General features: G+C 37.8%; 1 long non-coding RNA gene across 1 annotated transcript; it reads right to left on the bottom strand.

The window, feature by feature from the left end:
* Positions 1–404: 404 nt before the first annotated feature.
* Positions 405–1,558, bottom strand: LOC127992677 (uncharacterized). The gene is made up of 3 exons (XR_008165726.1): positions 1,511–1,558; positions 1,354–1,438; positions 405–721 (listed from the first exon to the last, which is right to left on the bottom strand). It is a non-coding gene; the product is annotated as an uncharacterized LOC127992677 (long non-coding RNA).
* Positions 1,559–24,781: the final 23,223 nt, after the last annotated feature.

Genomic DNA, 24,781 nt, shown 5'->3' with positions numbered 1-24,781 from the left:
GATGCTGTTCGAGATATAGCCTTCATTAATGTCGCTTAATTTGTTCTGGTTTACCGGTTTCTTTTCTTAAATCAAATTTCAGGTTTATTTTATTATCTTTCACTTTTAATCGCATCTCTTACTGTGTGTGGTAAACATGGGAAGGGAAATTAAAGATTTCATGAATTAATAATTCGTTCGATTTATTAATTTGTTCCCTTATTTCAGTTAAATCATGGGTTATTTAGGGAACAAAATTATCAAAACATTGACAATTGCCACAAATTAATAAGTCATAGAAATGAATTAAGTTGTAGGTGTAGCGTGGCCACAGGGGAGTAAATGGCACAATGAATAATAAACAAGAATTAATCTAATGCTGACTACGCCACCCCTTTCAAGTAAGGGGAACTAAACACGGACACACAGGTTCGTTACTATGGAGGGCAGAGACATGGGCATCATAATACAAAATGTTTATTAAGTTCACAACAATCAGATAAGACACTTTAAAATGACCAGGCTAAGATATAACTCAATGGGTTAAACAACTACAACTCATTACACCACATACATAACTAAAATGACGAAGGCCTAACAGTAGCAGGGTAGGCCAGCCGTAGAGTGATTATTCTTGACCCACACACACACACAATTAAATGAGTGATCACACACACACGCCACACTTTGTGCTCCAAATGCCACCACCAGGGTACGAGAACTAGCCTCCCTGCTCAGAAGCCTAAAACACAAAAAACAGTTAATCAAAATACAAACAAAGTTATACCAGAGCCTGATTGGAGACATATGGCATTCTTAAATTACAAATGAACAAGATTGAGCTGAAAAATCAATTGTCACTTAATAAAAAGTGACACAAACAGAGGGTTTATAAAAGGTAAATTACAAAATAAGCCAAACCAAACGAAGAAAGAAACAAATCAATAAAAGAAACCAATACAATGAACAAAAACAGTATAAAAGGAACAGACAAACTCCAAAACCAAAGAAACCACACAAACACGCTTATACAAAGCTGGTAATTCTAGGATGGGAGGGTAGACCGAAGCACCCAGGCCAACACATACAGTGTGGAGTTAGTTGGAGCAGCTACAGCCAAGAGTGGGTATGACAGAAAAAAAAAAGAAAAAAAAAAAAACGCAAACACAGCAAAACAGCAACGTTGTCGTAATCCTGTTTTATGAAGGAAGTGATTGCCCCAACAGGACGTAATGCTCCCAAAGATAGCCCTGCTAAAAACGAGGATTCATTAACTTGTCAAATTCACTCATTAAGAAAGAGTGAAACTAAACATACCAGATTTAGGTCATCAGGAGACACAAGTTATACGGTTGCTCACAGCACAATTCTCACCAGTTTATTTGAAGATGAATTAACTCAAACCCAGCTGGGAATAATGGCAGCCCCACACACCACCGCAAAGCAGATGAAAATCCAGCTACAATAAAGGAATTTAGTTAATGGATATGCCAGAGCTCTTACAATATTAGCCAAACGGCTAACAACATACCTTTAATCAGAACCTACACACACCAAGGGCGGAGCTAGCAAATGACGCATCCCAGGAAGCCTAATTGCAGCCTTTATATCAGCAGTACCATGTGCTGATAGGCTGTCGTTCTAATTACAGGGGAGGGAACTTATCCAGTCTGCCACATAGGAATGAATAGTGTATCTATCCTGTGTCCCACAGCCCTGCAGAGTGCAGTTATCTGATGAAATGGCTTAGTTACCACATTTCTATTGCTTTTCATGTTGAAGGACATTTTGTTGTTTCTATTTTAATGTACTTTTAAAGTTTAAATCACATTCAAATCAAAGCTTAATTAGTACACTGTGAATGAATGATGACATGGTCAACGTAACTCACAGCTGCTCGCACGTGTTCTGCGCATGAGCCGAACGCATTTCATTGTCATGACTGGATTCTGTGCTTCACTGTTTGGAATAACGTCGTTTAAAAGAACGGCATTAGGTAACAACGTTATTTTTTCAGTAACGCGGTAATCTAACTAATTACTTTTCCCGTCGTTACAACGCTGTTAACGTTACTGAACGTTAAGTCCGGTGCGTTACTATGCATTGATTTAATAAACTTTGCAATCCGAACGCACCCCTGGCTCACACAGCGAGTGAGCAGGTGGGTTAATGACGAGATAAGCGATTATGATTGGCTAAGGCAGAATCATGTGTTTCATGGTAGCCAATCAGAGCCAGTGTTTTTACACACATGCTGGCACACGCGGCAGCGCCAGTGGCGCCAAAAACACACACACACGCACACATGCACGCAACAGCTACACAGAGATTCGCAGCAGCAGCAGAAATGGCGAGTCAGGAGCAATCCGATGAAAAGTTGGCATTTTCAAGGTGAAGATATAAGCACTACTTCAAATTCATTGTGGTCAAAGGCAAGAACGTGCATGTAATGTGTACATGTAATGTGTGACACGCATCTACAAAGCTAGTGGCCAAAAACACTTTTCTTACAAAGTTAATACTTGAAGTGCAGGATAAAACTCTTGCTGTATGTTGAAGTGCAATAAATATTGAAAGTTATGTATGCACACCTGTTCTACTCATTTCAACTGACTTGTGAAAAAAAAAGTACAAATTCTCTGACATATAGCAATTTTTTTTTTAAATATTTTTTTTACAGTAACGCAAATAGTTACTTTCCCTGGTAACGAGTTACTTTTATTATAGAGTAATTCAGTTACTAACTCAGTTACTTTTTGGAACAAGTAGTGAGTAACTATAACTAATTACTTTTTTAAAGTAACGTTCCCAACAGTGCTCCGCATCACAGAAATCATAATGTATTAACCTTAAATTATAAATGGGACATAGCTGTATCTGCACGGGATGATGATGTTCTGAATAGGTAAACATGTTCGATGCGTTTCCTCATTTTGCAGCCGCTTTCTGACCACAGTTTTTGCAAACTGTGTTTACCTTCAAAGACAAATAAGCATTCGTCTTTTCTGTACAAAAAGTATTCCCATAGGCCTACTAGTGCCAATTTTAACGCATATTTTGACGTGGGATCGAAATTAGAGATAACGGCCTCTGTCTCTGATGTTGTATCCTCTGTACATTTGGGTGGAGCAAGTGAACAGTTATTGGCCGTTCACATATCGTGTCCTTTGCGTGATCAAGTTCGTTATTTCAAATGTAGCAAACGCGCTCATTTTTTCCAGGCGCCTCTGCACCGCATCGAGTTAAAAACATCTCAACTTTTCATAATGCCGCAAGCGCACCGCAGGTCATGTAGTTTCCTTCACCTTTCCCTTAACAACGTTGAAAGCTCAGCCAAGATGAAGGAACAGCTGATCATAGCTGTATATGGATTCCCATATTTAAATAAATCAAGTAGCAGAGATACTGCAAGCAATTTTTAGTGCTGCAAATTAATTTATCCATTGCTGTAATTTCATGAACTTCATGGAGAGAGCGGGTCATTGTTGCTTAGCAACGGCGGACAGCTCAAGAGTGCAAGTGCCAGAAGGCTTTGGGGAAAAAATCAGAAAGCAGCTCGTCTAACGTTTTCCACGTGTTTTAGGCGCAATATGTGAACGGCCCCTTAGGTGGAACGTTGTTGCCTAGGCGTAGATGAGATTCTGTGTTTATTTTCTCTCAATACCGAAAATAAGCAAATGTAAACTGTATGATCGCACATATTTATATCGCGGTATATCGTCATACCGGTATATTGTTAAAACCCTAGCAGGTAGGAAAGCTAATCAAAGTGCTTGGATCGAGTGTTTTGATTGGACGAACATTTCTTGGTCCTGTACCTTCAACAGAATAGGTAAATACATTTAGACCACTTAACTTAATGATTGGTATAGGGCAGTGGTTCCCAACCTTTTTCAACTTGTGGCCCACACAACTAAACACATATGTTTGCCCACTGCAAAAAAATTTACTGACCGTGCTGTTGTTTGGTTAATAACTAAGAACTCAGAAGCTAAGCAACTCAGAAGCAACTGGTGTTGTTCTGTAGCATATGCAGCAAAAATATCTAAGATAAATTGGCGTTTTATTCTTAAACCACTAAGCGAGCTTGAATAGTGGAAGCAGAGTTACAGTTTAATATTTATTTGTTGTTAATTATATATATAGACATTTTTACATATATTAACAATATTATTATTTCTTTAATTAGCGACCCACTAGGGGGCCGCGGCCCACAGATTGAAAACCACTGCTATAGGGGATGCGAAGAGACTTTCAACCAGCATAACAAAAAAAAAAATTCTGAAGACAATCACCTATTGCACCTTTAATATTTAACATAGATGTTTCCGTGAGCTCTTATGAAATCTTGGCAAAAGGTCTATTGAATTATTTTACACTAGATGATGTTTGGCTGGGTTTTGCTGTCGCTTTTTTCACGGAAGTTAGAACGCACATCCTGTTCACTTTGCTGAAAAGAGTGTTTCAAAGGTCAGAATTGCCAAACCCTGTACTCAAGTCATGGTCACAAAGCTCTCTTGAATGGACATCTTTACCTCTGGTATTTAGATGCATTTAGATTTAAAGTGCACAAAAGAGACTCATTAAAGGTGCTGTATGTAGGATTGACACTGAGTGGTTGAACTAGGTATTGCAGTCCAAATTCAAAATTGTAGATAGGTTTATTTTTCACTCTGCCTCTTTTCCTAGACTTGACGCAAACGCCGGTTGCCAGATTGATGACATCAATGACGATGAATGAAATGAAATACGTTGTGTTTTCAGGCAACCTGTGCCGAAATACAATTGGGTAAACTGGTGGGTGGGTTCCATAAACCAAAACAGAGACCAACAAATCCAGCCTAGAACGAATATTTTCAAAGGAGAATAACTGACTGTAGCATAGTTTTTCAGAAAAAAAACATGTTAGTCACCCTGATCTACTTGTGATCGAGCTGAAATGCATTTTAATAGCAGGTGTAAACCAGGCCTAACTGCTTAAAGGTTTCTCTTTTCAGGTGACCATTGCCTCCAAAGAATAGTGGTTCCAAACCACGTTCCTGGAGCCCCCAACACCGCACATTTTGAATATCTCCTTTACCTGACACACAAACTTTTGATTTTTTTTTTTTTTTTTTTTTAAGTTGTTTGATAAAGACAACATAGGCTGCATCTAAAAGCAAGTATAGGTCTCTGCAGGAAAGTAATAGGAGTTACCAGATCAGGGTGTTTTTCACTATGACGTCAGGTTTAGGGGTGGGGTTGGGTAAGGGGGATCATTTAGATTGCATGATTTAGAAACACCCAGCAGCTTGAAAACGCCCACAAGGTGATAAACGACTACTTTTGCTCTGCAGAGACCTAAGTATCTCCAAAAGCCTAGGTAGCTGACTTGAACACGAGGTTCCATTTGTGTCAAAAATGAGTCCACTGCTTTGTACTATACAGGTGCATCTCAATAAATTAGAATGTGGTGAAAAAGTTCATTTATTTCAGTAATTAAACTCAAATTGTGAAATACTTGTATTAAATAAATTCAATTAAGAGGTTTGTGCACAACGCAAGTTCAAACTCAAAGAGAAGAGGTGAGTTGACTGCGGAAGAAATGTTTGAGGCTGAGAAGTACTGGACCAAAGTGACACAAGTTTGCAGTTTTAGTCATGGGATAAGTTTGCTGAAAGCTGGTAAAACCCTGAATTCAAATGCCAAAATCAGAGATTTAAAACCTTTCCTTGACGCTGATGAATTGCTCTGCAGATTGCAACAGTCGGACTTCAGTTACAGAGAAAAACAGCCATGGATTCCACCTAGCAAATACAGATATTGTGCTGATCCAGTACAGCCATGAAGTTCCCATGCATTCTGGTCTAAGAGACAGTCTTGTACAAATAAGAAGTAAACACTGGATTTTGCGAGGCAAACAACTTGTAAAAGGTATCCTGTCAAAATATACGGTTTGTAAAAGATTTAAAGCAAAACCCGCACAACAGGGCACAGCTCCACTCCCACGAGACAGAATAACGGAGACCCCTCCATTCGCAGTGATTGATCGGTATGGACTTTGCAGGTCCACTGTATGTGCAGAATGATCGTGTGCTATTTAAGGCTTATGTTGCTCTGTTCACATGTGCAGTATCCAGAGCAGTGCATTTGGAGCTCGTGTCAAGTCAGTCAACAGAAAGCTTCCTGTTAGCACTTAAGCGATTTGTTTCTAGAAGAGGATTGTGCAAGGTAATTTATACAGACAATGCCAAAACTTTCAAAAGAGCATACCAAGACCTCAGTGAGCTGTGGCGAGCCATCAAAGATCCACAACTGCTGGAATACTTCTCAGGGAAGGGAATCAGCTGGCGCTTCATCGTAGAGAGAGCGGCCTGGTGGGGTGGATTTTGGAAAAAGGCTAGTGAGGTCTGTAAAAACGTGCCTGAGAAAGGTGCTAGGAAGGGCATCGCTCAACTTTTGAAGAAATGATTACCCTTCTCACAGAAGTAGAAGCCACACTGAATTCCAGACCCCTTACCCTTTGTTCACAATGAAGTTGATGAGCCGTAGCCACTGACACCTGCTCACTTCCTGGTCGGTGAACAACTGACCATGATCATACCACTGTGAGTAAGGAAGAGATGACAAGGAGGTGGAGATACAGAAACAGACTCATGACCAATCTGTGGAATCATTGGAGGAAAGACTACCTGCTAGACTTGAAATCTGCACATTATTGCAGCACACAGAAATCTACTGTGCTGAAAACAGGTGACATTGTTCTCTTAGGAGATGCCAACATGCCAAGGCAAACCTGGAAATTAGGAAAAATTGAAGAGCTGTTTCCAGGCAGAGATGGCAAAGTTAGATCATGTGCTTTTCGAACATCCACATGAACTGTACTAAGGAGACCCGTTCAGTTGCTTTATTGCGCTAGAGATTTAAGTTGATGAACAGTTGTTCATTGGGTGGGGGGGGGGGGGGTGTTGTAACTTAAATGAGATTGAGAATCATAAATTCTTAGTACAACATTTAATTCATTGTTCAATAATAAGAACATTAACTACATATATAGTAATTAATTGGGCTGTTCCCCTTTAAGAATTCATTGCCCATAATGCTATTCAGATTGAGAGTTCTCTAGAAGTGAACTTAGTATGTGTATGCTGCTAAAGTGATCTCATTCTCTGTAAAACTGTCTGAAACTACAGTAGTTCTTTGTTTTAATTTGAGTCGTCAGAGTTCATTATTGCTTGTTAAGTGAAGAAGACACAACATAGGATAACTTCAGGTTGAGTAATTTATGGCTTAATTTTCATTTTTGTGTGAACTTACCCTTTAACATCATTTACCTGGGTCATGTCTACAAAGCAAATCACCCAAAAAGGTCAAAGATGCACAATTTGCCCAAATAAATAAACATAAGGAAATACATAAATACTGTGCCCAGTATGAAGCATGACTGTGACTGTGAAAACTCAGTTTGTAAACACTTCATTTTCTATGCACTTATATATACAGATCTATTGCTTTCTGCTGGGGCTGGCTGTCAGTAAAATAACTGCATGTGATCTGATGCTTTAGATAAATTATTTAGACATGTATATTAGGGTTAGGTTAGGTTAGGTTAGGTTTAAGGTTGGGTTAAGGTACTATCAACAGTGCATTCAATTCAATTCAAGTTTATTTGTATAGCGCTTTTTACAAAATAAATCGTTACAAAGCAACTTTACAGAAAATTATGTTTCTACAATATTTAGTAGTAGCTAGTAGTTTGTGCACAATTGACAGGATTTTAGAAAAAAAAAAAAATAATAATACAAGACGTAGTCAGCTAGACGATGAACTATCAATATTATTAATTAAGTTATTATATGATTCAGTCACACATTTAGCAATAATTGTTAGTTCTGTTTGTTGATTCAAGGTTAGCATCATCTGGGGTCCTCTGAGGATCAGCATCATCTCTTCTCAGGTGTTCTGGATCCAGACTGGAGCTTGTGTAAATCCTAGTTACCACGGGATGTGAATCCAGTGGCGAAACATAGAAACAAAATACAGACATCATTAGCATAGCTGCTGATCCAACAAAGTAAAATTAGTTTAACCCAAGCTAATGAATAAAAATGCAACTTTGAACAGATGCAACTACACTCACAATTAAAAAGATACATTATTCGAATGCTTGGCGAAAGAGATGTGTTTTTAATCTAGATTTAAACAGAGAGAGTGTGTCTGAACCCCGAACATTATCAGGAAGGCTATTCCAGAGTTTGGGAGCCAAATGTGAGAAAGCTCTACCTCCTTTAGTGGACTTTGCTATCCTAGGAACGACCAAAAGTCCAGCGTTTTGTGACCTTAGGGTGCGTGATGGGTTGTAACGTGGTAGAAGGCTAGTTAGGTACGCTGGAGCTAAACCATTTAGGGCCTTATAGGTAAGTAATGATAATTTGTAACTGATACGGAACTTAATAGGTAGCCAGTGCAGAGACTGTAAAATTGGGGTAATATGATCATATTTTCTTGACCTCATAAGGACTCTAGCTGCTGCATTTTGGACTACCTGTAGCTTGTTTATTGACAAAGCAGGACAACCACCTAGAAGTGCATTACAATAGTCCAGTCTAGAGGTCATGAATGCATGAACTAGCTTTTCTGCATCAGAAACAGATAACATGTTTCGTAGCTTGGCAATGTTTCTAAGATGGAAGAATGCAGTTTTTGTAACATTGGAAATATGATTTTCAAAAGACAAATTGCTGTCTAATATAACACCCAGATTTCTGACTGTAGAGGAAGTAACAGTACATCCGTCTAGTTGCAGATTGTAATCTACAAGATTCTGTGTAGTGTTTTTTGGTCCAATAATTAGTATCTCTGTCTTATCCGAATTTAATTGGAGAAAATTGTGTGTCATCCAATCTTTTACATTTTTAACACACTCTGTTAGCTTAGATAATTGGGAAGTTTCATCTGGTCTCGTTGAGATATATAGCTGAGTATCATCCGCATAACAGTGGAAGCTAATTCCGTATTTTCTAATAATATTACCAAGGGGCAACATATATATTGAAAATAGAAGGGGACCTAGGACGGATCCTTGTGGCACTCCATATTTTACTGATGATAAATGAGATGACTCCCCATTTAAGTAAACAAAATGGTAGCGATCGGACAGGTAGGATCTAAACCATCTTAGAGCCTGCCCTTGAATACCTGTATAGTTTTGTAATCGATCTATGAGTATGTCATGATCTATGGTGTCGAACGCAGCACTAAGATCAAGTAAGACTAGAAATGAGATGCAGCCTTGGTCTGACGCAAGGAGCAGGTCATTTGTAATTTTAACAAGTGCAGTTTCTGTGCTATGGTGGGGCCTAAAACCTGACTGAAATTCTTCATACATATCATTTTTATGCAGGAAGGTGCTCAGTTGAGCAGACACAACTTTCTCTAAAATTTTAGACATAAATGGAAGATTTGAAATAGGCCTATAATTTGCCAGTACACTAGGATCTAGTTTTGGTTTATTAATAAGAGGCTTGATAACCGCCAGCTTGAATGGTTTTGGGACGTGTCCTAAAGTTAACGACGAGTTTATGATATTGAGAAGCGGTTCTTCTGCTACAGGTAACAGCTCTTTCAGTAATTTAGTAGGTACAGGATCTAATAAACATGTTGTTGGTTTAGATACAGTGATAAGTTTATTTAGCTCTTCCTGTCCTATGGTTGTAAAGCACTGCAGTTTATCTTTGGGTGCGATGGATGAAACTGAAGTGTTAGACGCTGTAGAATCTACATTCGCTATTGTATTTCTAATGTTATCTATTTTATCAGTGAAGAAATTCATAAAGTCATTACTATTTAACGTTGGTGGAATATTTGAATCAGGTGGCATCTGGTAATTTGTTAACTTAGCCACTGTGCTAAATAAAAACCTAGGATTGTTTTGGTTATTTTCAATGAGTTTGTGTATATGCTCTGCCCTAGCAGTTTTTAGAGCCTGTCTATAGCTGGACATACTGTTTTTCCATGCAATTCTAAAAACTTCTAAGTTAGTTTTTCTCCATTTGCGTTCAAGACTACGAGTTAATTTCTTGAGAGAGTGAGTATTACTGTTATACCATGGTACAGTACGTTTTTCTCTAACTTTTTTCAATTTGATTGGGGCAACAGCTTCTAATGTATTAGAGAAAATAGTGCCCATGTTGTCAGTAATTTCGTCTAATTCATGTGTATTTTTGGGTACAAATAGCAGTTGAGATAGATCAGGCAGGTTATTTGCGAATCTTTCTTTGGTGGCTGGAACAATAGTTCTGCCCAGACGGTATCGGTGCGACATATAGTTAATATCAGTTATACGCAGCATGCACGATACAAGGAAATGGTCTGTAATATCATCACTTTAAGGTACAATATCTATAGCAGTAAGATCGATTCCATGCAATATTATTAAATCTAGTGTATGATTAAAACGATGAGTGGGCCCGGTGACATTTTGCTTGACTCCAAAGGAGTTTATTAGGTCAGTAAACGCAAGTCCTAATGTATCATTTGCATTATCAACGTGAATATTAAAATCTCCCATGATTAGCGCCTTATCAACTGTAACTAGAAGGTCTGAGAGGAAATCTGCAAATTCTTTTAGTAATTCTGTATATGGCCCTGGTGGTCTATACACAGTAGCCAGAGCAAGAGATACATTAGATTTCTTTTGCATGTCTGACAGTGTAACATTTAGCAGAAGTATTTCAAAAGAGTTAAACCTGTATCCTGTTTTCTGGGTAACATTGAGAATATCACTATATATTGTTGCAACACCTCCGTCACGACCAGTCTGACGGGGCTCATGCTTATAACAGTAGTTTAGTGGAGTAGACTCATTTAGACCAAAATAATCAATTGGTTTTAGCCAGGTTTCAGTCAAGCAGAGTAAATCAAAACTATTATCTGTGATCATTTCATTTACAATAACTGCTTTTGGTGCGAGTGATCTAATATTTATGAGCCCAAACTTTAAAAATTGTTTTTGTTCATTTACTTTACATTTTTCTGGTTTAATTACGATAAGATTTTTTTCTAGATCCTACATTATATTTATATTTTGACCTCACTATTCGGGGAACAGACACAGTCTTAATAGGTTTTACAGCGCAAGTACCTTTAGCATTTAAGTGGTTAGAACAAAACTCATCATAATAGTTATCTGAGAATTGTCTTACTAGTCACATGGAGCGAAGTGCCCTGGAGATGTTGTCAGAGAGCAGCTCCGCTCCGCCTCTGCTGGGGTGCAGGCCATCAGCGCGAAACAGCCTAGGACGCTCCCAGAAAAGATTCCAGTTATTAACAAATAGCAGTTTCTGTTCTTTACACTATGACAACAACCATTCATTTAAAGCAAAAAGTCTACTGAACCTTGTCCTTGCCGCAGCGTGGTGTCGTTAACCCCGGCATGAAGCACGACCGCTCTGGGGCTCTCGCCGTCCTTCAGGATCGCGGGTATCTGCGCAGAAACATTGAGAACACGAGCACCAGGCAAACAATGAGTGTGCACTTTACCTTCGGCTAACGTAGCACTTACATTTATAAGTGTAACTATAGAAAGGTATCTAACATGCATGTACACAATGAGTATATTGTATTACATGATTATTTTTAATGTAATTACATAAAGACACTTCATATAAAGTAGGCTCTAAATGGTTCTAAAATACTTTTGATTAGGTAAGAAGATTAAAACTAATTATTAAACATTTCAGGGACAAACAAGTCTGGGACAAACAGCACATAGATACTTAAATACTTTTAATGCACATTTGTGGTACAAAATCAGCATTACTTCAGCACAATCAAAAAAAAAAAACACCTTCAAAAAAATATATCGGCCTGTTTGTAGTGTGGAAAGCCACTCAGTGTTTTTGTTTCATATCTGGCCCTGCTTCAGGCTAGTAAAAGCAGAAGATCAGTTAAAATCCTTCAAACCTTATAAACACTTCCAAAGTGTCTCCCCGCTCTCTGAATGTGTTACTGGAATCAACCGCTAGAGGTCAGAAGAATCAGTCAAATCCTCTGTGAGCTGAATCCATCAGAACACCTGGACCCGCAGGGAGAGTTCATGTGCTTGATGTGGTCAAAGTGTAACATCCTGTAAACATCAAGACACGACTTTATGAATCCTATGTGTGCATATGTGACTGTAGTGTGTGCATTTATCTTTATTGAGACTCTTCTGGCTCCATATAAAATGACCCACTGATTACAAATTGAAACTGATCTATACTAATTAAATTTAGTCTGTGTAAAAGCAATTCAGAGAATTGTTTCTAAACACATTATAAATGTTAGAAATATATTGCTGAAAATGTCGCAAAGACTGAACTATGTAGTACTGAATTGTGGACTTTTTCACCATTTTGTGTTCAGGATTTTTTGGGTGGGCCTGAAATCATGTCTCAATAGAGCCACTGAGCAAGGCCCCTCTCCTAACACTATCATTTTTAATAAGGGTCGATTAGGGTCCTTTCAACTGGAGGGCCACAGAGGGGCCACAGTTAATACAGAGGGGCCAATCATATGTTGTGTATTTATGTTTTGAGATATCCAAATCATTTAAAGTTCAGTAAGCTTTAAAATCAGCAATAAACATTTATTCACTGCTGTAAATCAGAACAATTTATATGAACTTTTCACTTTTCAGACGTGAAAAACTGTAATAAAATAATTCATTCTGTGAGTACAACTCACAAAATAATAAAACTCAACATTAATGCTTTAATGCAGGACCGATTTATGAGGTGATTAGTAGCAGCAGGAGAGAGTGCTCTCTCTCTCTCTCTCTCTCTCTGTGTGTGTGTGTGGGTATGTGTGTGTCTGTGTATGATGGGAGAGCCTGGTGGATCCATGACACATATGTTGTTCAAACCTGTGTGACTTTCTTTTTTTCCAAGTAAGAAAAGAAATTTGTGAATAATTTTTTTGTCCTTATATAAAAAGTGTCAATGGTGATCAAAATAGGGCTTGACTTTGTTTTCCATTGCCTTTCATTACAGTGAAAAAAAAACACATTTTCTTTTTGTTTCATGGAAAAAAGAAAATCATAAAAGTTAGAAATAGCATGAGGGAAAGGACATGATGGCAGAAACATTTGGTTGAAATACCCTTTTATTTGTCTGACTGCCTTGAAACATTAGGGTTTTTCCCTGGTCAAAATGGTCTTTGCTATAGTGAACAACTTTTCCCTCTGATTAGAAGTTTTCCAATGAGATGTCTGATTCAGGTGAAGCAATTTGAGCTGCATTGTGCAGATCAGAAACATATTCAGCAGAGGTGGGTACCAGAATCAGTTTGAGCATTAAAAAAGATCTGCAAAAAGTTACAAACCTCAAAGTCCAATTCAAAAAGAGATATTTTATTTAACAGAAATCACTTTTCAAAAACCACAACGAACGACTTGTTTGGAATACAACGCATATTTTCCAGGATTTGTGATATAAATGTCAATGAATGGGATGAGATCTGGTTGAGCTGCCCTAGAGAAGGCAATAAGTGTTATCACTATGTCAGAGACATGCTAGCTTTTCCAAGGCAGATGAACTTTGAGTGGTTACAATCATCCGGGTTTAAATCACGCTTAAATTGATTTGATTTTGACACTGAACCGCTGCAGGCGGCTATGGTAAGGGGCATGACATTTCACAACCAGGTGATGAGTGGAGCCAATCACAACACACACTGGCCAAGCTAACCAATCACAACACACCCTGGCCCAGCTAACCAATCACAACACACACTGGGCCAGCTAACCAATCACAACACACACTGGGCCAGCTAACCAATCACAACACACACTGGCCCAGTGTCCGATCAAGCCAATCAAAGCACATTTCATATTTCAGAAGGCAGGACTTCATTTGATAAAGGAACTATTCCAGCTGTTCATGCCAGACTGGGGAGAGAGGTGTTGTAATAATGTATAATATCAGAAAAATAATGTGTTTTTTAAACAACCTAGTATGAGAGCCTGTTCTAGTACACCCCCAAAACACTTTATAGAGACCTTATAAAAGAGCATAATAGGACCCCTTTAAACAGCTGATGATAAATGAATAAATTTGATTAGTTTTATAATGTCATATCTTACTTACTGTATCAATGAAAACAACAACAGAGAAAACCATCTTTCAAACATAATATTATGACATGTCAGTCAGACATTGGTATAGGTAATTATAAGGTTTACTCTATTCTTCTCCTAGTTATCGATATATCAACATGTTCATTATAACATTATATTTAAAAGACAAATGAAAAAAATTCAGTTAAATTAAAGTTTTTCATTGATCACATTAACATGATAATGCTTATTAAAAAGGGTTAATAATTAATGGGGATCTAAAGACAATCATAAAACACGCTACATATGCAAAATATATTCATAATCTCTAGATATTACTAAAATTATATATAAGAAATGGTTTTAGATGTGGTGAATGAAGGTTGTGGGCTTGTCAGTCATGTTCGGGTTGCAAATTGTGCATACACCAAATTTATATTTATGAAAATGGTCCATTTAGAAGTGTTTACAGTCATGGCCAAAAATATCGGCACCCTTGGTAAATATGATCAAAGAAGACTGTAAAAATGAATCTGCATTGTTAATCCTTCTGATCTTTTTATATATAAAAATATAAAAATATAAAATCTTATTGATAATAAGAATTTAAAATGGGGGGAAATAATTATAATGAAATAAAGGTTTTTCTCAAATACTCGTTAGACACAGTTATTGGCACCCCTCGAAATTATCATGAGTAAAATATCTCTGAAGTATATTCCCATTCATATTCACAATTTGAGCACTGCAGCATGATTATAAACATGAAATTATCCAGCAATTTTATCCAAATTATCCAGGCTTCCTATTTCAGGGAAAACAAAGCCCAAATTCCCTTAATCATTCATCAAAATGAGAAAAAACAAATAATATATTTCTGATGTGCAGCCAAAGATAATTGAGCTTTAACTGGCTTTAAAAAAAGAGCTAAAGCAATGAAAATTCTTATTTCCACCATTAGGACAATAATTAAGAATTTCCTATCAACAATAAATGTTACGAAACTGTCTGGAAGAGGACGTGTGTCTATATCGTCCTAATGCACAGTGAGAAGGAGAGTTTGAGGGGCTAAAGACTCTCCAAGGATCACAGCTGGAGAATTACAGAAAATAGTTGAGTCTCGGGGGCAGGAAACCTTTAAAAAAAATTGTCAAACAGAACCTACATCACCACATGTTGTTTGGGAGGGTTTCAAGAAAAAAATATTCTAGCTCATCCAAAAAATAACTAAAGCATATTCAGTTATCAAACATGATCGGAACTTTAAATGGGACTGGGTTCTATGGTGAGATGAAGCAAAAAAATGAGCTTTTTAGCAGCAAACACTCGAGATGGGTTTGGTCAACACAGAGATAAAAAGTACCCCATGTGTACAATGAAATATACTGCTGTATTTCTGATGTTGTGTGTGTATAGGTCCTGGACATCTTGTTCAGATACATGGCATCATGGATTCTATCAAATACCAACAGATTAAAAATCTGTAAGTCACTTCCTGCCATACAGTAATCCAAACACAAACCTCAAAATCAACACAGAAATGGGTCAATGAGCACAAAACCAAGCTTCTGCTATAGCCATTCCAGACCTCTGACCTGGAACCTATAGAAAATGAGAGGAGTGAACTGAAGAGGAGAAGCACCAACATGGAGCTGGGAATCTAAAGGGTCTGGAGATTCTGGTCTCTGATCTCTTGTCTATGGAGCCAAAAGAGTATCAATAAAGATAAATGCACACACTACATTCACATAAGCACACATAGGATTCATAAATACACACACAGGATATACAAATGCACACAAAATTCACAAATGCACACACAAAATTTAAAAAGCACAGAAGATTCACAAATGCTTACAAAATTCAGAAATGCACACACAATTCAGAAATGCAAGCAACATTTACAAATGCACTCAAGATTCACAAATGCACAGGACAAGATTCAGAAATGTATTTCTGATGCACACACACATATATCTTGATTTACAAACTGCTTGCGGTCTGTGAACTTCACTGCCTTTTTTTAAACAGGGAATGATCTGCAACCAATCAGATATCTCCCTTGTTTTAGCCAATCACAAGAACGCACTCCACGTGGGGGATTGTTTACTTATAAGCCAATCAGCGAACAACTCACTTTCCTCAATCAGCGAACAACTCACATTCCTCAGTGAACGATTCACTTACCTCACGCAGCTGGCGACTCACTTTGCGCAGCCGGACACCCACTTTGCGCAGCAGTAGACTCACTTTCCGCAGCCGGAGAGTCACTTTCCTCTCGCAGCGAAAGACTCACTTTCCTCACGAGTCACGCAGCGAGCGACTCACTTTCCTCACCCAGCGAAGTTGAGCGAATGATTCCCTTTCCTCATGCAGCTGGAGACCCACTTTGCGCAGCTGGAGAGTCACTTTCCTCTTGCAGCGGACCACTGACTCTCTCTTCATGTAGGGACCGAATATTGTAATTAAAGTGACTTCTATATTGCATCCAAAAGAATATTTAGATATATTTAAAATATTAAAAAAGGTGTAAATTTTTTTTTTTTTTTTTACTTTCATTAAAATATTGCAATAAAATGAAATAATTGCCTATTGCAAATTTATGAATCCATGGTTAACTTTTTTTCTGCAGTCACAGTCTGGGCTATATGTATTGAGACATTTTTAAATTTATATTTTGTAAAAAAAAATAAGAAAAAATAAACCTGAATTGTAATCTAAACATCTGTATTTCCATACAATTTCATAAATAAGTAGGCTATAATATGCTGCACCACGGGCATATCGCGCTGTGTGAACGCGTTCATGTGATTGGCTTATAAGTAAACAACCACGTGGAGTGCATTCTTGTGATTGCCTAAAAGAAGGGAGACATCTGATTGGTTGCTGATCATTCCATGCATTTGTGTGTCCTGTCAGAGGAGTCTCAAAATTCACACACAAATGCAGTGAAGTTCACAGACCGCAAGCAGTTTGTAAATCAAGATATATGTGTGTGTGCATCAGAAATACATTTCTGAATCTTGTTCTGTGCATTTGTGAATCTTGAGTGCATTTGTAAATGTTGTTTGGATTTCTGAATTGTGTGTGCATTTCTGAATTTTGTATGCATTTGTGAATCTTCTGTGCTTTTTCAATTTTGTGTGTGCATTTGTAAATTTTGTGCGCATTTGTGTATCCTGTGTGTGTATTTATGAATCCTGTGTGTGCATATGTGAATGTAGTGTGTGCATTTATCTTTATTGAGACTCTTTTGGCTCCATACTTGTCAGGTGTTCTCTAACCTCATCAGGCATTATAATGTAAGTGAAAATTTAGACCTGTTAAACTGGCAAATGGGGGTTTCAAAAAGTATTGAATAAAAGGGTGCCATTAATTGTGGCCAATGTGTATTAAAGAAAAACATTTCATAATGACATTTCCCCCCATTTTAAACTCTTATTATCCAATGAAAGGATACATTTTTGTGAAATGTTGAAATAAAAGCTGAAGTTTCACAGCCTTCTTTGGTCATATTTACCAAGGGTGCCAATATTTTTGGCCAAGACTGTATTCCAAACAAACAATATTGGTAGATTCCCTCTACCACTATTGGCTGTACCTGAAAACCTAGGCAGCTAACTTGCTCCCTCGCTGCCTTATCATGCAATGGAAAGCACCTTATGAAACTGATTCTGGACAGCTTCTGAGTCAGGGTAACAGTTTAATGATCTACATTAATATTTAACTGTGAAGTACTTCTCACTCTAAAGTTGGTTTGTTTATGGTACACAATATATAGGTTAAACATTGGGTTATTGCTACGTTTATTGGCTTATTCCTATAACAACTCAAATTTTAAATTTCAATGGTTGATCAGTGTAACTGTGACAGAAGAGTGGTAAGACAATATATATGTGCGCAATGTAGTTACCCTTTCAAATGGTCTCTCCCATTGCATCGCTTGACGCTTATGGGAAATCTACGGTTTCCAGTGATACTGAGCGTCATTTTTAGATTTTTTCTTTTTCAGCGACAAAGATCATCTCCTCGCTGACTCTGAAAGCAAGAAGCCAAAGAAGAAGAAAAAAGAAGTTTAGTCTTCGGCTCAATAAGAAGGAGGCCCCAGTGGCAGGAGAAGCCAAAGCCTTCCCCTGAAGCCATCCAGCACATTTAAGAGCAAATATCTGAGTAAATGTCCAGCGACATTGTTTCAAAAGCATGTGGCTAAATGCGTGGGAACCCCTGCATGATGCAGAAGGGCATGTTGCCTGTATAGGCAGTGCACATGCAAAGTCTGTGCTCGCTCACCGGGATGGAATGCTCTCACTGCGAGAGCATGAGTCTTATCCTTGTCTGCTCACGGATCGCCTTGTTTAATGAAGGCTCTTCTATTCCATTTCCTTTCTCCCCTAGGAGGAAGAAACAATGGAGCAGCATGGCTCAATATACGATAAACACACGTAATAAACATTACCAGGAAGTACGACCACATTAGCCCGGTTCTGTCAACTCCACTGTTGAGCACTGTTTCTCTATTGCACAACGAATACATTTTAAAATCCTGCTAATTACTTGAGCGTGCTCTTGTCTTGAGCGTCTTTTCTTGAGCGCATTCCCAGCATTTTATTTTTCAAAGCAGTAAGATGTTCTGACCCATAATGGGCCCAGCGCTCACCTGTATGCCTTCCCATAGTTGCCCTGCTTCGTCTTTCATCAGACGGGTCAGGAAAATCAGAAGCTTAGTCCTCTTGGTGACCTACTGTAAAACTGGAGGAATCAGATGTGGTTCCCCAAGTGGATTCAGCTGCTTTTGGAAGCCCCTTGGCCAATACTACTGAGGAAGGACCTAATCCCCCTGGCCAGAGCTGAGGAGCCTTAATGTGTGGCCCCTTGATGGGAGCCTTTGCAGCTCCACGTGTGTTTTTCTCATTATCTTTTAGGAAACCTAACATGACTAAAAGTGTACGATTAAATCGTTCAACAGGGTTACCTTTCGGATGATAAGGGCTAGTCCTAATTTTATTGATTCCAGCAACCTCAAAAAGCTCTTTGATGACATGGGATTCAAAATCCCTTCCCTGATCATTGTGCAGCTGTTCAGGGAATCCATAATGGATTAAGAGATTAAGAATTGCTCCCAAAGACATGTAGCAACAGTGTTTGACTTCTGATCTTTGGTTGGGATGGCAACAGCATATCGCGTAAAGTGATCAGTAATCACTAGAATGTCTCTGGTATTTTGGCTGTCGGGTTCAAATGACAAAAAGTAATACATCCTACATTACTACATTCCATCGGTCGCGTGGTGTGGATATTTACAAGAGAGGCAGCCTTCTCAGGTTGTGTTTTCCATCGTACGCATCGCCCACATCTTGATCTTGTTCTCTTATGTTTTAGGACATCTTAGGCCCATAGAATCTAGGTCTAACTAGATCAAGTGTACGCTCAATCCCCATGTGCCCCATATCCCCATGTAGATATTTGAGCACATTTGTCCTCAGGTACTTTGGGAGCACAAGTTGATGTATGAATTGTCCCTCACAATTGTCTTGCCTGATACAACTTGGAAGGTGCTAGGAGTGTTTGTGATGCCCTGAGGCATATACGGTCAAATTCCCGATAGCCAAGGGGACACACAAAGGCTGGGGTTAGTTCGTCTTTGTCCTCCATTTCAATTTGATAATACCCTGACTTTAAATCCATAATCTAAAACCAGTGTGAACCAGTTAGTGCCTAAAAGGCTTCTTCTAGATAAGGAAGGGCATAATCATCTTTGATAGTATGGGAATTACATTTTCAATAATCAACACCAAGTTTAAAGGGACAATAAGTAACTTTTTAGGTATTTAATTATCTAAAATCAATATTTTTATTCATAAATATGCCCTTCGGTCAGAGCCAGAAACGCAGGTGCAGAGCAGTGAGAGGCGCTTGAAACTGCACCGGCAAGTTTAAAAGTCTGGATTGCATTCTTATTATGGACCACACATATGCCGCGCCACAGGAGAAGAAAACATAGTCGCCAAAACAGTAAAAAATAGAACGTAAAAGGAAACGTGACCGTAGATTACAGAAAACAAGAGTTAATGTCGGGGAAGCTTTTTCTAGGTGGAAAGAGCTAATGCTTGATAAAGATTTCAAAAGAGACGCTGAAGTGGCCAGTTTTCTTCTCGACAGGTAAGTCAGTGTTACAATCTATATTATAATATTTTTTTATATCTAACAATGCATATAATTCAGAAAATATAACGAATAAATTAGACATAACTACTAATTACAATATTTCATGTTTTCCACAGTCAGTAATTCATACTGTAACATTCGTTTGTTAGTTGTCATGTTGCAGTTTGTTTGAAATAACACACCTGTTCACCTGAAGGAAAACTCGACGAAGTGCTATTAGAAGACATCCTGTCAAAGCTTTTTGGTACATATCGCCTACCGTAGATGCAACGCGCATTTGAAAAAGCGAGGCGCTGGAGAGCAAAATTAGTTTGAATGCAAAATACAATTTCACCACTAGATGGGAGTAAGTCCTACTTAGTGTCCCTTTAACATCACCATTCTTCTTTCTTACATCTACAATTGATGATGAGAATAGTGATTCGAACTCTCTGATAATGCCCGCTGCAAAGCAAAGTTTGAAGATGTTTTTTGACAGCTTCAAAGTCATGCGGATGTATCATTTTGGACTTTTGATTGAAAGGTGTTTCATTCATTTGATACAATGTTTTACTTTAGTGGCATGGCCAAAATCAAGATCATGATGGGCAAATACATCTCTGTAAGCATTTAGTTTGTATGTGTCTATCTGATTTGTCCATTCCTCAGAAAGAGGTTAATCACCAAAGTCAAACGTTAAATTGGTACCGTCTTGATTTTGTTGGACTGTGGGGTCATTCAACCTCATGCCATTTGGACTGTCAGGAGAAGAACTTTCAATTACCTGCTGTGGCATATTTAACTCAGCGATGATGTAGCTGGCAGGAAGTGTTACATCATGATCGTTCTCATTTCTGACCCAAACGGGTAGTTTGTATGGAGGTTGCCTAGGCAGCATAAGAAGACAACAATCCACTGAAACTCCTCTAGGCAAAAAGATGCTGGAAGGCTGTTCTAGTAATACCTCGTTTCAAAAGTGAATGGTATCCATGCTTATATAATTTAAGCACTTGGAGTATTTGGTAGATTTTGCATTTGCACTGTACTCGCTATAAAGCACATCCAGCAGGTTTGTACCTAGTATCAGAACGGGAACATCACTGTTTGAGGCATTATCAGACTAAATATAATAAAATATAAGACTAAAGCCAGGGAGGATATTTCAGGTTCACTGGCCACAAATTCTTTAGGGAAGACTACACTTACGTTCGCATAACCCAAATTTGGGACAGGCTGGCCATTAGCACTCCTTACTTCAAGAAGATTCTCAGTTGGCAGATGAACTTGAAACATTATGAAAAGTATACATTTCATCTGTGCAACACTCTACTCTTTGCAAATGTGTCAAAGCATTAAAATTGTGCAGAGGATCAGGTTCAGTATCCACATTTTCAGTTTCACTTAGAACCCCCAACATTCTCCACAGCATAAATGGCCACCCACTGCTCCGGGTGTGTGTTCACAGTGTGTGTTCACTGCTGTGTGTGTGCACTTTGGATGGGTTAAATACAGAGCATGAGTTCCGAGTATGTGTCACCATATTTGGCTGTATGTCACGCCACTTTCACTTTCTTAAAGTTTCATTATCTATTCTATTCTATTCTATAGGAAATAATAAATTCAGACATCAATGTGTGGTGTAGACATAGTTTCCTGTAACACAGACGGCAGGAGAGATTAAACAATAAGGGTAATTTTAGGTTAACCTTCTCATGCATTTATTTATAAACTCCTTTATAATCAATAATAATTGTAACTTATTTTCTCTAAAAATTATTGGATATTAAGAGACAGGCACCCTGCAATTCTGTATATTAAAGACACATTTTGTTTAATAATAATAATAATAATAATAAAAGATTTATTTGGGAAATTAAATAGAAAATTACATGAGTAGTAATGGTCTCAAATTGGCCTGATGAGCTAAGCTCATTATGAGGTGATATTTGAGTACTTAAAGTGATTTGTAGGGGATTCTTTTAACCTTTAATGCCTTTTTTAAAAACTTTATTAAATGTGTATCATGTAGCGTATCAGACCCGAACCAGACAAATTGAAGAGTCGATCAGGACTGTGGTTGAAACACGAGCCGAATTACTCAGGAAGGCAACAGGAGGTCGTAACTCATTCCTAGTGCCAGAGTCAGAAACAAGATAACCAACCAACCAACTCTTTCACATTAACACCACTAGAAAAATTGAGTTCATTAAAACACATTTCTTGTGGCATTCTCTGACATAAGATGTTCTGTGGGGACCAGAGGTTAAGATGTCCCCTTAGGAATTTCAGTCTGGTTCTGCTAGGTGGGGGGAAGTCAATCCAAGGATCTTGTTTATTCCTCTCATGGGTTTACATGTGCTGGCCGGCGTTGCATCTTGATTACTTGCCCCAAATTTTACAATCTCTTTACCGAATTGAAATTGTCAATAATTTTTCTAGTGGTGTTAATGTGAAAGAGTTGGTTGGTTGGTTATCTAGTCTCGGGCCGGACAGTATTGTGGGTGGGGGGAGTGCATGAACAGCTCTCTCTCCACCTTCAATACCATGACTTAGGTGCCCTTGAGCAAGGCATCGAACACCCAACTGCTCCCCGGGCGCCGCAGCATAAATGGCTGCCCACTGCTCCGGGTGTGTGTTCACAGTGTGTGTGTGTGTTCACTGCTCTGTGTGTGTGCATTTCGGATGGGTTAAATGCAGAGCACAAATTCTGAGTATGGGTCACCATACTTGGCTGAATGTCACTTCACTTCACTCACTCACTTCACTTCTGTTCATTTACTTTCTTTTCTTTTCCGTTTGAGAGTTTTGTGTTCTGAGTTAAGTTTTGAAGACCCGTGTCTCTGAGTCCGACCTCGAGTGCCGTTCAACTTCAACCAGCTCACACAACTCCGCATCATCAGCCAATGCCCAACCACGGGTTTCCTAAGACGTCACTTCAACGACTACTAAACTTCCAGCCAATCAGCAACCTCAGGAATCCACCTTTCAAAGACAACAAAGGGAACCCCTTTACAAGTAGCTCCAGACTGATCTATACTGGTGTATCTAATATAATTTTAACCTCATTGAGGAACTCAATGCGAGCATTAATTAAGTGACTGATGGCTGTTCATGTCTATGCAATTTCACATATTGCTGTAAACTTGGGATTCCACATTTTCGTTCTCTTAAACTCATCTTTCCCTAACTTTCGATCTTCCTGCAACTTGTGTGAATGTGTGTGTGCATGCGTTTATGTGTTAGATTAGTTTATATGTCTTAGAGTTATCTAATAAAGCCTTATTCATATTGAAAAGAGAAGTATTTTGTGTTTTGTGCTTACAAGTTAATGTCTTAAACTGCTGATCTTGTTACTGTGCTAAATGATAGTGTTTTCACTATACTTGACATATTAATGAGTAAATTACAGTGCCTTGTAATGAGTTATTGATATATACAATTTACCTATTTTTCATCTTCAATAATTTTAATATCACTGTCATATGATATATATATTAATCATATTCCTGATTAATTATTAAAATTCCCTATATATCATTTGAGTTAATTTTAATGTACTACCCAGTGCGGCTACAATAATTATTAAAAATCCCATCACTGCACACATCATGCTATCATTAACAGTGTCTACACTTTGTTTTAATAAAGAGAGGATCTGAGCAATAAACGCAGTCTGCTTTCACGATCTGTTTTGTGAGGAGCGAAGCGTTTCCATTGGCTGCAGTCTGCAGGTATTATAGACACAATATCCTGTTACATTTTAGTACATTTTGCACTACATTTATTTGCAGAATTAGGGTCCCTTTCGTATGCTTTTGAATGGATAAAACTATGAAATCCCTTTTATTTTCCAAAAATGTGCAGATTTCTCTACTGATTCAGACCACAGATACTGACTTAAAAAAAAAAAAAGTTATGTATTGTTACACACATACACAAACATAATTTGAAAATTTGAAGTTAGTTTATGTATCAATGCACTTAAAAATCAAGATGGACCATAGTTAATTTCAAGAGTGTCAAAGGTCTCATGTAACATTCATTTATTTTTATTTTAAAGTACAAGTTCATAAAGTACGGAACCATTTCACTAGTTCGTTTTATGACAAATACAAAGGCATTACAGTACTTAGATAAGTATCACACAAAATAATGGTACAAAACATGTCAAGCATAATTCATGCTCACAAAGAAAACCAGACAGGAATCATTCTGATACAAATATGCCTTGATAAAAAAAACTACTGATCACATTGTACATGTGCTTTTAAAAACAAATTAAAAATTAAAAGCATGGGCTAGTAAATCACACATACACACTAAAAAAAAAAAAAAAAAAAATTATATATATATATATATATATATATATATATATATATATATATATATATATATATATATATACTGTTTCTTTTCACTTCAGATATTCTTATAATTAATCCCAATCCTCCTTTCTTTCAATGTTGCACAGGCGCTGCAGTGAACCAATAAACTTCAATAAATGTTGATGACATCCTAAAAATATTAGTTGTTCATCAGGACAAAAACACTTTTAATATTTACTTCCTTTCTGAGCAACTTCCT

The sequence above is a fragment of the Carassius gibelio genome, chromosome A5, assembly GCF_023724105.1.
Source record: "Carassius gibelio isolate Cgi1373 ecotype wild population from Czech Republic chromosome A5, carGib1.2-hapl.c, whole genome shotgun sequence".
Classification (NCBI taxonomy): domain Eukaryota; kingdom Metazoa; phylum Chordata; class Actinopteri; order Cypriniformes; family Cyprinidae; genus Carassius; species Carassius gibelio.
This window is presented reverse-complemented; position numbering and strand designations above follow the sequence as displayed.